The following is a 15,591-nucleotide window of genomic DNA, read 5'->3' on the forward strand; positions in this document are numbered from 1 at the left end:
AAAATTCAAAATGAATGTAATCAGCTATGCAAAAGAGCATGGAAATAGAGCTGCAGAGAGACAATTTGGACCTTCTCCCACTGAGTGTATGATCAGACAGTGGAGAAAACAGGAAGAACAACTCCTTAAGATGCCAAAAAAAAAAAAAAAAAAAAAAAGGTCTTAAGAGGAAAACCAGCAAAATGTTTAAAATATTGATTTCTTCATTTTGGGTTGGAAAAGTGGGGGGCGTCTTATACATGGAGGCATCTTATACACAGAAAAATATGGTATGTATAAGTGACTTTATACATTCCCTTGGCAGGAGATGAAGTTTGGGGAAGAGTAGAGGCCAGATGTTAGCAGCTTTGATGGCCAGACCATGGATGTTGGTAGAAGTCTTGATGATAGGTAGGTCATCACACGGCAGCACATGGTTGCCTTCTAATGAAATCTGAAGGATGCTAGGAAGACTCCCACTTGAACTAAGATCATACTTTTTGAAATGGACCGTTACTTTGCACAGACAATAAACTTTCTTAAACACAACTACTTAGAAAAGCTTATATATTAAACTGGCCTTCAATCATACACACTTACTGATATTTAATATAACGTAATACTTTTCTTCTGAGATCAATTTCTCCAGAGTCAAGAGTTTTAGGAAACCAGAAGATGACTGAGAAAAAGAATTTAGAAGTCTGGGGTATTGCCAGAGAGGAATACCTTGAGTTGGGTACCTCAGGAAGGCCTATTCCATAAAGAGAGAACAGATTGATAAGACTGCAAAGAGGAAGATGGGAAATGAACCAAAATTTGCAGAAAAATTTAGAACAAGAAAGATAAAGCAATAGCCAAGCTGCCTCTCCACTTAGAATCAGTCCTGAAAGAAAAGCCAACATAGATGTTGCTAATTGACCTCTGCTACCTGGTAATCAGGGGAACCAACTGATGAGTTGTCATCTCACTATAGGGCAGGCCAGGAAAACTATTAATAATATTGTGCCTGACTGGAAGGTCAAGATAGAAAGTAGCAATATAAGCAAAACATATCTGAGTCTTCTGTTAGTATATATAATAGTGGTCATCAAAATATTTCTTTAAAGGTCCACATATTAAATATTTCAGTGGGCCATATGGCCTCTGTTGCAAATAAAAAAAAAACACACCTGTTATTATAGTGTGAAAGCAGCCAGACAACACAAAAATGAATATGTTTGTATTCTAATGAGGCTTGATTTAAAAAATAGAAGCTTAGCCAGATTTGACCTATAGTCCATAGTTTGTCCACCCCTATTACAAAATAAAGTATTTTTCTGGTATAATAAATCATCTCTCCCCTCCCCCCCAAATAAAATGGAACCATGGCCAGGTTCATCAAATCCAGAGACAATAAGTAGTTAAGGTGAACTATCCAGAATCAAGATCAAATGTCAAAGTATCAGAGTGGGCAGGATGACACAGACAGGTACCTTATCTGATCTTTGTAGAACTTCTTGGTCAGAGTTCAGACAGGCCAAGAGAAGATGGGTGAGGATGGACAGCTGGGGAACTCTCAAGATGAAAGCATAAGAAGCTGGTAAGAAGGAGAAAAGACTCATTTTCTTCAAAGGGAAAATAGCATATTACAAAGTAAACTGTAGAGCTAATGTTAAGTAGCCTTCTCTATGGACAGATAGGGGCTGGCAGGTATGATATTGACTGGTCATTGCTTAACACACAAAATGGCATATGTGCTAGAGCATCCCACCCATCCTAACAGGCAGCAATTTGTCATATGCCTCTACCTCCCTCAGCCCTGGAATTCAGCCCCCTCACCAAAAGTGTATTTATTGATATTCCACATGGATAATTTGTTTCTAAATTTCTTCATGAAATTCAAATGAGCAGTTTGATTTGGGACATTTCATTTATTTTCAGAGAATGAGTCTCGTTCATCTTTCATGCCTTTCTGCTTTGTATGCCAAATACAACCCAGATTGTCATTCTCTCATCAGAACCAAATACCATCTTGAAGTTGTTTATTCTTATTGTTTAAATTAATTTTGATTCAGATGGTTTTTCTATCTCAAGTAAACAATGCACATTTAAGAAATTAAAGTCATTGTTTTTCCCACTGAAATAATTTTCTTTTAACAGAACATCGCTTTGTTAAAAACTGTGATGTCTCAATATTTTCTATAATTTTTTTCAGCTAATTCTAGATGGAGTATTAAATAATGATCCTCAATAAGAGTCCTAGTTCTAATTCTGCCAGTTTTCAATCCCAGATCAATACAACCTTTCACTTTCTCTGCCCCTACTCTGTAACTGCTGAGGGTAGCTAAAGAGAACCTCATAACCATGCCAATTGGCATGATCACCAATGGATGGTTTTCCAGACCAGCTGCATTCACAAGCTCTTCAGCAATTTCTTACTTTGTCCATGGTCAGGGCCCTTTCTCATTCTCATTTAGCTGTTTCAAGTCACTACCCTTCTACTCCATGCCAAGTTTCTTCAAAAATAAGTTCTACAACAGTGTTTCAGGGAGACACTATGTTCAGCAGAACTCAGTTAATTATGTTGGTGAAAAGGGAACTTGAGGACAAATGCTTTTGAGAAACACTGGATCAAACAAAAGGAGAAAAATATCTCTTCTGCAGGACTTCTAGGTAGGATTTTAAGGCTCTAAAAAGAGTCAAGATGTTTCCCTAATTTCCTGACCCCATAATCCATTTTATAACAGAGCATCTAGGGGACTTGTGTTTCATGGAACACACATTGGACACCTTTAGTTTTATTTCTTCCTAATTATTAGCTTTCTAAAATCAGTAATGACTTTCTAGTCACCTCCAGTTAAGTATTTTTCAATATAGCATAATGGTAAAGCACATAGATAATGAAATCAAATAGCCTAGGTTGGAATTCTGGCTCAGCCACTTACTTATGTGTGACCTGCAGCAAATTACTTCACCTTTATTTGTGTTAATATTATTGTTTTAAATTGGAATAATAATTGAACTTATTTATTCTGTAAAGACTAAATGAAACATATACAGAGTGTTTAGAACATAGGGAATACTATAAAAATGTTAGCTATTATAATTAAAATTTGATATAGTTTGCTTTGAGAGAGAAGAGACTAGTCCTCTTCATTTTTGTGCCCCCAATCTGCACAGTTCTTTGTACAAAATAAGAACAAAATAAATGCTTGACGGTCATAATATCTACTGTTCTTATAGAGCTTTAAAATGTATAGCATATTTTTACATATATTAACCCATTTTCTACAAAGTCTTACTAGAGGCCAGAATAAGAATTAAATATTCAAGACAGAGTAACTCTAGTTTGTCAGTCACTCTTCCCAACAAAAAATGAAAATAAAAGAAAGAAAAAAATAGTGTTCCAAAATAAAAGCAACTGGTTCAGCGGGCAACTCACATACCAACGTGCATGCTTTTCTTTCAACTAATTGTCATTCTTTGCTATGCCACAGAAATGCTTTCTGGGTATTTCTCATTTTGTCACACAGAATATTAAAAAGACATGTACTCAAGGGTCAATGTTTAATAAAGAGATTAAATTCTGCTGCTTCATTAAAAACATTATTAAATGAAGCTGGCTTTTGAAACTGTAAGTGTGTGGTTATAAAGATAATCCTACCAGTAGTTTGGTGCCACTGCCTTGTGATTTACGCTCAGGGGTCAGCAGTTTGACATCCGTGGTATTTGCACCATGTGGCTAAAAGTCAACAGAGTAAAAAAAAAAAAAAAAAAAAGGGAAAAGGTAGTGTCTTATAGTGTCTTATAATATTATGAAAATATTTTTAATCTCACAGACTGCCTATCCCCAAGGGTCTACAAACTACACTTTTTTAAATTTATTTATTGATTAAGGTATTACATATCTGTCCTTATCCTCCATTACCCCCAAACCCCCTCCACTCATGCCCTCACCCCCCTGTTGTCTGTGTCCATTGGGTTAGGCTTATATGCATGCATACAAGTCCTTTGGTTGATCTCTTCCCTTACCCCCAAAAAAACTAAAAATGGAACTACCATTTGATCCAGTGATCCCACTTCTAGAAATATATCCCAAGAAACTACAAACTACACTTTGAGAAGCCCTGTGCCAGGGCATAAGACCTTCCAGTTCAAGTATCTGCCCACTTGTGAAGCCAGAATTACCATTCTCCTTTCTTCCTGTCCACAGATCTCCTCAGGGCTTGGGAAGTTTTCCTTGCATATTCTTAAAGCACACAAGCTCCAAATACACCACCTTTTTGACAATGGAATGCTGACCACATCACTTCCTTTCAGTGATTCAGAAGCCCTTTGTCATCATCCTTCCAAGAGAATCCACCTTGTATGATTCCAACATGGTTTTCTGGCCTCATCCATCTAACAAAGAGTGAACATACAATGGAAATGTGGCCTCCATTGGTTCACGATCATGCTACATATTTTAACACATTTTAATTCCCTAATAGTCATAATCAAAGCAGAAGACAAGCATTGAATAAGATAAGAATGAGACTGGTTTCACATAAGTAAAAGTATGGGTTTTGATTATTTTACTGCAGATACTAACAGGTTTTAGTTTGGGTTGTAACAAATACTTAATTAAGATTTGTAATTGATATTGCCAGTAAGAAATCTCAGTTGGAGCTCTAGCTGGTTTGACTTAATGGATAGAGCATCAGCCTGGGGAGTGAAGGGTCCCGGATTCAATTCTGGCCAAGTGCACAAGCCCGGGTTGCAGGCTTGATCCCCAGTAGGGAGCGTGCAGGGGCAGCCAATCAATGATTCCCTCTCATCATTGATATTTCTATCTCTCTCTCCCTCTCCCTTCCTCTCTGAAATCAATAAAAGTATATTAAGAAAAAAAGAAACCTCATTTGGAATCATAAAAATAAAAATGACATCATGTAACCTTGAGGCCTGTGCATAAAAACAAGGCTTTGTAATAGAAAGTAGATTCAGTGCCATTTTTCCTCAAGTCTTGGAGCTGTCCACAGTTCTCGTTATCTGTCAGAACATCTGCCACAGCTGCCATAGGCTGATGGAGAAGCAAATAAGTATAGTATGCTGGTGACATTTTGCTGCATTTAGGTTTTGAAATAGTTTTTTTTAAAATTAAAAAAAAAAGAAAGATGAAAAGAAGTCTGAAATGAGATTGATAGGTAAATGTATTCCCTGGAGACATATATTGCTATTTTTAGGAGTCAGAAACATAAGCCAAAATTAATTTAACTGCATAGTTCTACTTTCATTTTATGTATCATTTTACAGTTTATTAAGCATTTAATATGCACTATCTTATTTCTCTTCACAGCATTCATAAAGTAGGTTTCTCTCCTCCACCCCTTCTCCATTTAATCAGTAGGCTCCAAGGCTGAATGATTTGCTTAATGTCACACCACAGTTTCTTACCCAGGTCTGTGGACCCAGAATACAATGTCCATCCAGTGGGCACAGTGGCTGTACAGAAACCTTCATAATGGAGAGGAAAGAGTGGGGGTGGAAGGTGGAAAGTTAAATATGAAAAATGGAAGTCACTTTATCGCTGTTAGTTCCTTGAGCTAGACTTCTGGCTATGCAGCATCATTCTCTTCTGTGCCTCTTCCCTGGGAACAAATGTCCCAGAATCCTTTGTCAGAGTGTTTCCACATTAGGTGGAAAGTAGAAAAGAGGTGTACATTATTTTATTGGTCCTGCAGCAAGAGCAAAAATATAGCTTCAGTGAGTCTGAGGCTTTTCAGCTGCCTCTAGGTGGTTTGCAGGATTGCACCTAATTCAGGGTCATTGAAGGTGGTTTCCTGTACCTCCTGCAACTTTCTGCCTCTCTGAAAGCTAATAGTGAACTTGAGAACAAGCAGTGACTTTACATGATCTCTGAAACTCTAGTCCTACTACACTGGTATTCTAAACATCTATATTCCCTAAATTAAATAACCTTTCTGTTTGAAATACCTTGAATGGCTCATTATTTTCTGAAAAGTACCAACTGGTACATTCTCCAACCTCACCCGAAATGGCCTAAACCTTTAAGGATAAAACAACAGTAGAGACATTAACAAATTCTTCTGAATATAGAATTCAGATGAGAAAGTGGTAACTGACATATCAAAGAGCAGAAAACAGGTGGTAAAATGTTGATAAGAAATAAACTGATCGATGCTGTACCACAGCCCTGGCCGATGTGGCTCAGTTGGTTGGGCACTGCTTCATGCACCAAATGGTTGCTGGTTCATGGGTTGCTGGCTGGATCCCTCTCCATTCCTCTCTCTCTAAAAAAGAAATCAATAAAAAATATTTTTAAAATACCATATACAGATTCCTGAAAAGTTTCAGAAATAGAAGGCACCAGGTGATTTTGCAGTTGGTAGCACAGGATGAGTTAGAAATAGGTGTATTGATTGAAAATCTGTATAATTTATGAGTTGGAAAACTTTTTTCTATAAAAGGCCAGATAGCAAATATTGTAGACTTTGTGCCTCATATGGGCTCTGTTACAATTATTTAACTCTGCAGTGTAGTGCAAAAGCAGCCACAGGTAATACTTAAATGAATGGGTGTGACTGTGTTCCAATAAATCTTTATTTACAAGAACAAGTAGCAGGTCAGATTTGGCCCACAGGCCATAGTTGCAAACCCCATTTTGGGCCTTTAGAACCTTTGCACCAGTTTAAGTAATTGTTTCTATCTAGCATAAGACACGAGTTTGCTCTCTTGAAAGGTTAAAGTGAAAAGATTCTATAGTTGGTGACACTAGACATAGCTGGGGAGCAGATATGGAGTGAAGAATCATACAGAAAATAGGATTATATGGCAGACTACAAACTGAGCCATGAAAACTATAGAGATCTTACCTGGCTGATCTCAAAAAAAAAAAAAAAAAAGAAAAAAGCATGCTTTTTTTTTTTTTTTTAATGGAGGTAAATAGCCCTAGCCAGTTTGGCTCAGTAGATAGAGCACCGGCCTGCTGACCAAAGGATTCTGAGTTTGATTCCGGTCAAGGGCATGTACCTTGGTTGTAGGCTCCTCCCTGGCCTGGACCCTGGTCAGGGCTCATGCAGGAGGCAACCAATAGATGTTTTTCTCTCACATGAATGTTTCTCTCTGTCTTTCCCTCTCTCTTCCACTCACCCTAAAAATCAATGGAAAAATATCCTTGGGCGAGGATTAACAAAAAAATAAAAAAGTAAAAAAGGAGGTAAATAACAAAAGAAACACTGAAGGAAAACTGAAAGTGGTTCTCAAAAGGTAGTGAGAATCAGGTGTAGGGTGTCATTTTTCTTTATAGGAAGCATATTAGTTACTTGACCTTTAAAAATGATGAATATATTATTTACATAGATAAAATTGAAATTAAATTAATAAAAATAAAAGCAGAGTAATTTAAAGTATTACATAGGTTCATAGTGCATGATCCCATGAAGTCAAGGGCAGTTTTACTATCCTGATTTTCCAAGAGAAGATGCTGAAGGGTTAAATTCTAAAGCTGAATACATAGAGGGAAAGCTATTACTTTGGATAAGGGGAAATATATTATTTTAGTTGGTAAAAGCAGAAGGAATTATCATTACATTAATGGGATGTATTGGTAGAAACGCACAAATACAGAAAGCACAGTAGAGCTTTTAAACTCCTATGACCCCAACTGTGAGCCAAGAACATTGCTGGACACCAACAGCTCCAACTGAGTTGAAAATCTGGGATAAGACTGAGCAGTGCCAGCATCACTCCTAGTTGCCCGAGGGATAAGCACCCTCCTCATGTTAATAATATAATGAAAAATGCAAATGGAGTAAACAATTATTAGGTGCAGAGTAGTACATGGCTTAATTAACTCTACCTTGGAGGAAGTATTGAAATGGAATTTGCAGGATTGGAGTGTGCCATGTGCAGTAGACAAGGGTGAGATCATGAGGAGGTGAACTTGGGTTATAAATAAATGTGAGCTGAAGACTCGCTTGGTTAATGCTGACTTGTTTCATCTCTTTCCAGTATCATTGAAGTAGATATATGTTGCGGATTCTTCAATCCCTTACCAGTTCCACCTGGAGCCATCACTTCAGAGAAGGAAAGTTCAAGACAAGTAGATGACAGAGCTTATAATCTACACCATTTGGTATGTTTGGAAATTTACTTGGGTTACTAATAAGAATGATCACATCTGCCTTTTTAAATTACTCTCCTCATTTCTTGCCACCATCAACAAAGATACAACCCACTCACATGGGTATGGATAGGAGGAAAGAGGAGCCAACAGGAAACTAGGTTTTAGCAACTGATGCTTGAATATCACATCTACCTCTCATCTGATAGATGACAACAACTTTGTTAGACCCTCAACCTTCTCTTCTGTTAACAAATATTTGGGGGATTGCGATGGTTAATTTCATATGTCAACTTGACTGGACTGTGGCGTGCCCAGATATTTGGTTAAATATTACTCTGGGTGTATCTGTAAGGATGATTCTGGATGAGGTTAACATTTGAATGGATAGACTGAGTAAAGCAGGTTGCTCTCCCTAATGTGAATGGGCCCCATCTAATCTGCTGAAGGCCTGAATAAAACAAAAAGACTGAGTAAAGAAAAATTTGCTCCCTCTCTGACTGACAGTCTTCAAGCTGGGACACTGGTCTTCTTCTGTCTTCAGACTTGGACGTGGACTGAAATTTATATGATCCATTGGTTCTCTGTGTTTCTAGCTTGCTGATTATAGATCTCAGGACTTCTTAGCCTCTATTATCATGTGAGCTAATTTCATATATCTTCTAATGGTTCTGTTTCTCTGGAGAACCTCGACCACACAAAGATAATGATATCCCTTACTTGGATTTCTGAGAAAGGTTTTGTTTGGCACAGTACTTGACCAAATGTAAGTATCTGCACATTATCTTTTCATTAAAATTATCTTGGGGGTGGGAGTGGGGCATGAAGAAAAATCTAGAAGTATAAATGTTTATTTATTACTCTTTGGGAAAAAGCAGTAGAAGATACAGATTAGGATGTGAACACTGAGGTTAGAAAGAAACCCTGCTCCCCACATATTAGCCGTAAGATTTTGGACAAATGGCCTAACTGCATCATCTCAGTTTCCTCCTATATAAAATAGAGTCAATAACATTTTTAAGCCTGTTTTGAGGGTAAAATGTGATAACATACACAACCTCTTACTCAGCAAATGGTGGCTATTATTGTTAGAGGTCAAATGATTACTAAAGACCACTTAATTGGTTCATGAAGATGGGATCTCAATCCAGACTCCCCTCCCCTTCCTATTCAGCTCCGGGACCTCCCACTTTGTCAACTCTCTTGTGGTTGGAGAGCCATCCTTGATCTTTCTGGGTGAGAAACAATTTATCTGGTGTTGCTTGAGAGAGATTGCACACTTTTCTACATGACCTTCCTCAACCGTACACTTTTAATGAGAAAAGGGCACCTTCTTTGGCATGAACAGTTTGTTTCTTTCCGCTGCTAAGCACTGAAGTAGAGCTGTCCCCTAAAGAGAACCTGTGATCTTATGTGTTGGGCTCTTTTTAATTAAAGCTGTGAATAGCTAATGACCAGCCCACCAGGAGTGAGAGTTGGGTGGATTGCAGGGTACAGGGAAGTCCATATGGAGCAATATGCTAGTTGCTGCACAAACTATTAAATACCAGGCATCCAGGATCATTACTCATAATTGCACACAATGATTTTTTGGATTTGGCACTATGTATCAGGCACACACCAACTAAATGTCTTCATCCATTTGAGCATCAATGGGGCTCTACCTTTTTAAATGGGAAGTGCCTTCCAAGGCTGCATAACCCAAGAAACCTGAACTTCTACAGGTCAGCAACAAAGGTAATTTGTTTCTGGGCAAAACCCTAAATCTGTCATCTTGTGCAGAGTATTGCACATTTCCCGGAATGTAGGACACAGCTTATCAGAGTCCTGTGCCATTTTCGAGAGTGTGGGTGTGATATCCTGATACAACGAAGGGTAGTTCAGACCACTATTCCATTTTTTATTATAAAAGGGTCCCCTGAGGCCCTACCTATAGGGAGATGAGTGCTGTGAAAGCATTTTAAGTAATCAGTGTATCTTCTCATGTCTGTTTTTATTTTATAAAAATAAATTGATCTTTTTATATTTTAATATAATAAAATATCTAGATCTGTGGTTTTTAATTTCCTTGGGTGGTTGGGTGGGGGGCCAGGCTCTCAGACTCCTTGAACCCTATTTCCACCCAGATACATATACACATGTACACACACACACACACACACACACACACACACACACACACTTTATATTAAGTTTTAAGCAACTCGTGTTCTAAAAATTATTGATTTAAATAAGGAATAAAAACAGACTAAAGAGTAATATGTTTAGGGAGATATAAGGAGGTGTTTGGGAGGGGATATCTCCCTACCCTTGCTCTTTGGCTGGTCTAATTAAATTGACATAAAACAGATTAACAGGAGAGAAAAACACACACAAAATGATTCAATTTGCATGTACAGAACTGTCACAGAAGTGGAACCTAAAGAAAAGACCAAAGCAGACAGCTTTTATACTTTTTTTAGACAAAGAAACAATACATCCATGAGGAATTGACAGGACAAAGAAATTTAGGCTTGGGTCCTTAATTAGTGAAGAATCCAAGCAGAGTTTGGGCTAGGGAGGGTAGTAACTTGGTAAAGAAGTAACAAGGTTTGTTTATACTGGCTTCTCAGCTTTGAATTTTCTGTCTCAGGTGATCAGACTGTCTCTCTACTTCCTGGCACAGGGCGGGTACCTTTCACATGGAAGACAGATTTCCTGCTTTCAGTGGGGGACAGAGAGAGGAGGGTTAGAGTGTTCTTCTTGCATCGGCTGTTTCTCAAATCACTTTAATTCAAAATAATCAATAGGCCATCTTGGCACATTTGAGGGCAGCCTGTCCTGAGCTCCAACAGAGGATTCTTGGAAGATGACAGGATCCTGGTATGCACTTTCAGGACTTAGCTTCTTCAAGAATCCATTTAGAACTTCTCAGTGTAGGTTCTAGGAAGAGTAGAAGAAGGAAGAAGAATTGTAAGGGAAGAAGCGAAAAGAGAGGAAGAGTGAGAGAGATGGAGGGAGAAGAAGGCAGGTAGTCAGAGGCAATCAGAGATGTTTAACACATTCTACTTATTGACCAGTTCCTCTACACCAGGCACGGTGCTGGGAACAGGACATGCAGTAAAACATAAGTGTTATAAAAACATAGAGGAGTTCACAGAATGGAAAGAAAGTCAATGTATAATCACTTGACTCTATAAAGGGATGCACAGTGAGGGACATCAGGAAAGGCTTCAAAGTGAGAAGATGTCTGAATTGGGCCCAAAGTATAACAGTGATTTCAGCGGGCCAGGAGGGTGGAGTATTTTTAGACCTCCTGAAAGCCTATGGACATATGCCCGCAGCATGCCTATGGTCATTGTTTTGGACTCCAGTTTCAATTGGAATCATTCAGCAATTACATGTTAGGCCTCTGCTCTGAGGAAGGGAGTGAGGGAGAAAAAGAGGCATCATGAATGGCCATCATTCTTCAGGAACTTAGAATCTAAGGGGCAAGACAAGTTAACAACATAGAGCAAGAAAGAGGCCAGAGTAGGAGGGAAGCAGGAGGCCAGGCAGGCAGACAGGAGCCTTGAGCAGGAGATCTCTTCTGGATTCAAAACATCAAGGGCAGGAATTGACAGCTGAACCCAGAGAAAGGGCTACTCCTGCCTCAATGTTCTACCACCTGGGTTTTTCCTAGCCATGAGAACCTCCATTTGTGAACGCTCTAAGAATTTTATCCTTTGTTTCTTCCTCCCATTGTTTTAAACTATGATTGTGTGAATTTTAAAAAATGGTATTTTTCTTTTTGCTTAATCTCTGGAAAATGTAAGTATGCTAATCTGGGATAAGAAAGTCCTTGGAGCCCAGGCAACTTCTGGTTAAGTTAGCAGAAAAAAAAAAAGGCAAATATTTCAAAAATACAACTGTGGTGGTTTTCCATTTTTAAAAATTCTATTTCAGCTGTGCAGAAGAGAAAAAGAGCCATTTCCTTCTACTCCTCTGAGTTCTCAACTGGGGCTCTGCAACAAGGGGCATATTAACAAGAGAGAAGCCTACAAATCTATCTAATGTAAGTCTTACATGACAATGAAGACCCTGTGGAGTGGTTAACCGTGAGTATTTTTATGCTAAGTTTGATGAGGAGTGGACAGTCACAGAAAATGTTATAAGACAAAATGATATGAGCTAAGGGTAGTAAACGGGAAACTTAGCAAGACCTGTTCATTCTACTTGGATTTGTCTCCGTGTACTTCCATCTTCTGAGATTATAATGCTCCTTTCCTGGGGCAGGTGGGTGTCGGGGGACAGGAACCTCTCAGGAAAGGGCTTATGCTTCAGGGGAAGGTCAGAGAGTCTTTCCAGGTCCTGTCCTTTGGAATATTGAATATTCCAAATCTATCTAATGTAAGTCTTACATGACAATGAAGACCCTGTGGAGTGGTTAACCGTGAGTATTTTTATGAATGAATATTCAATATTCCAAAGGTGCTGTATTTGGGGATAATGTGTTCTGAACCCTGTCAGCTGCTCTTCCCATCTTCTAATATAGTTTGTTATAACACACATGATTTCCTGTTCTCCTCAGTCCCTGGATCGACTTCCTTATAAGATAGGGAGATTAATCCTGACGTCACTAGGAGGGCAGTGAAGAAAGATGGAATAAGAGATACTTGTCCCACTCAGGGACTGTCTGAGCATCTTCTAGAAATGCATGCACTGATCTGTCATCCCACAACTAGTTATTGAGAGCTGAGCTCATGCAAAGCTAGTCACGTGAGGACAGAGTAGTGGGGGGATGAAGAGGTAAAAATCTCTCCCTCATAGATCTTCCATCCCACGGAGAGAAATCCAACTAGAATGAACAGGTCTTGCTAAGTTTCCCCAGTTTACTATCCTGAGGGAGATGCACTAAAACCAGATAATTAAATAAAATATGTATGTCAGCTGGACAAAGAAAAATAATGAAGGAAAATAAAGCAGAAATTGGGTAAAATGCTGAAGTTGGGGAGGGTGGCAATTTTTAACCAAGTAGCCAGGAAAGGCCTCAGTGAGAAAGCAGCCTTTGAGCAACTGGCACACATCCTGAGAACAGAACCCCATGAGGATTCTGAGAACAGATCCCCATGGATCCAGACAAGCTTTTTCTGCCCAGAAGAGGTATTTCTTCAGAAAAGCACCTTTTTTGGTACTAAAATGCTGGATATATAACATAAAATTTACCATTTTACCCAATTTTAAATATCTAATCCAGTGCCAATAATTACATTCACAATGTTGTGCAGCCATCACCAATATCTATTGTCAGGTCTCTTTTATCATCCCAAACAAAAACTCTGTACTCATTAAACACATAGATATCTCCCCATTCACCCTCACCCTGAGCCTCTGATCCCTTCTAATCTACTCTGTGTCTATGAATTTGCCTGTCCTAGATTTTTTATATAATTGTACAATATATGTCCTTTTATTTCTGGTGGATTTCACTTAGCATAATGTTTTCAAGGTTTATCTATGTTGTAGCATGTGTCAGAATTTCTTTGATTTTTATAGATTAATTATATTCCATTGTATGTATATACCACATTTTGTTACCCATTAATCTGTTGATGGATACTTGGTTGTTTCCATTTGGGACTATTGTGAATAAAGTTGCAATGAACACTGGTGTACAACTATCTGTGAAATTCACTTTTTTCGATTATAGTTTATATCCAGGAATGGAATTGCTGAATCATAGGGTATTTCTATGTTTAGTTTATGAGTACCCACTAAACTATTTTCCACAGCAGCTGTGCCTTATACATCCCCACTAGCAATGTATAAGAGTTCCAATTTTTCCACATCCTCACCAACACTTGTTTAGTTTAGTTGTGCTTTCTTCATGTGTGTTTCTTTTTTATTCTAGTGGGTATAAAATGGCATCTCAATGTGGTATGGATTTGCATTTCCTAGTTGATCAGTTATTTATCTTTAAAAGAGCCTCCAAAAAAGGCATAAAGCCTATGCCTGTACATTATAAGCATGCAATCAAATGTCTTCCAAAAGCCCCCCATTGCTCAGTGTTAATGGTGGTGATGATGGAATGTTTATTTTGACAAACATATCCCTATAACTGTGTGTGCTTGTTCAGGCTATACTCAAGTTTGTGTGCTGAATATCTATGTTTCAAGACACAGAGAAAAAAAGCCCTTGACCATTGTTCCTGGAAAAGCAGCCTCCTATTGCCTCTGTTCTTGCCCCTCTTCAAGTCCAAGTCTTTGTCACTGTCTTAAAAGACCCAAGAAGTCCCGCAGAAACCAATTTAACTTGGTTAACTGACGTTTATAAAGACTCATTTGGACACAAAACACTTTGTTTTTATGTTTGCAAACATTAACCTCACAAAGATTAGAATTCAAGAAAATACACTTTGGAAAATGCTCACCAGGGTGGACAATTCCTTTTCTAGAATGTTTCACTCATTAGTTTCATCTCACAAATCTCAGAAGAAAACCTGCTTCAGTTCCGACAATGTTGTTTTCTTTGCTCCCTCTGACATTCCTTTGCTCTTTACTTTTCTCCAGGAAGCATTTAGAGTAGTATTTCCATGAATGGCATTCTACAGAATTGACTCTCATACCGAAAACTGAAATACAATATATATTTAGTCACAGATACACACTCACATGCACATAAAGACCCACATATTATTGTTATTATTATTGGCTCCATTTCATTCCACTGTTCCAATCTCTGATACCCCTATGGCGGTTTTCATGGGCACCATTCCATCACATGGGGTTTTTAAACAGAGAAAACTCAGTGGGAATGTGGAAATGTGCCCCAGGGATGTGGTTAAGGCTGCAAATTGAGCCCCATATGAACACACAGCCTAACAACAAGGTGGTATGGCAGCAGGCTCCCAGTCTGCCTGTGTGTCCTTATAAAGAGAAAGGGGCAGCTGATATATAATGAGCTGGATTGATAAGCCTATAGCTTTTTTTCCTGCCGCTGTGATTCATGAGCCCCTACTGTAATTATTAAGTGATTCCATAAACATTATTACCATGTATGAAACATATGTGATAACATCAGATAGACACCATAATAACAACAGAATGTCAAAAAGCATAAATGTTTTTATGTACTGCAAAGCATAGCACAAAACTTGAAGCAGTGCTTTTTCTTTCAAAGGATGCCAGCAAGTATAAAACATAAGATTCACGTCAGATAAACAACCATACAATACAATACATCAGGAAAAAAGAAACTACAAAACAGGAACCCAAATTCCAATTTTTAAGAAAATATATTGAGTTTTGTTTCCTCGGCCTAGAGTCAGAATAAAAATATTATTTAGGTGTGAAAATCAGAATTTAGTCTAAGAAGGAAGTACATTTGATGGGGGAAAAAACATTTTAGTTGATATAGATAGAGGACAGGGAGAATCAGGTCAATGAGAAACGGCAGGCATCTATTGGAGCAGTGATTTTTAACCTTTTGCATCTCATAGCACACATAAACTAATTACTAAAATTCTGAGGCACACCAAAAAAATAGATACAATT

The 15,591-nt window shown here is 38.2% G+C and overlaps 1 long non-coding RNA gene across 4 annotated transcripts in view; it reads right to left on the reverse strand.

Annotated features, from left to right (window-relative positions):
- The window catches only part of LOC114232670 (uncharacterized), a 76,594-nt gene extending 72,364 nt beyond the window's left edge, over nucleotides 1–4,230 (reverse strand). For 3 of the 4 annotated variants that reach the window (XR_008556538.1, XR_008556536.1, XR_008556535.1), the window contains exons 1-2: nucleotides 4,147–4,198; nucleotides 1,452–1,555 (exon numbers count right to left, since the gene is read on the reverse strand). This is a non-coding gene — a long non-coding RNA (uncharacterized LOC114232670). Of the gene's footprint in view, nucleotides 1–1,451; nucleotides 1,556–4,146 lie in introns of all 4 variants that reach the window. The other variant, XR_008556537.1, reaches the window with a different exon arrangement.
- Nucleotides 4,231–15,591: the final 11,361 nt, after the last annotated feature.

This window comes from Eptesicus fuscus, chromosome 7 (assembly GCF_027574615.1).
Source record: "Eptesicus fuscus isolate TK198812 chromosome 7, DD_ASM_mEF_20220401, whole genome shotgun sequence".
Classification (NCBI taxonomy): domain Eukaryota; kingdom Metazoa; phylum Chordata; class Mammalia; order Chiroptera; family Vespertilionidae; genus Eptesicus; species Eptesicus fuscus.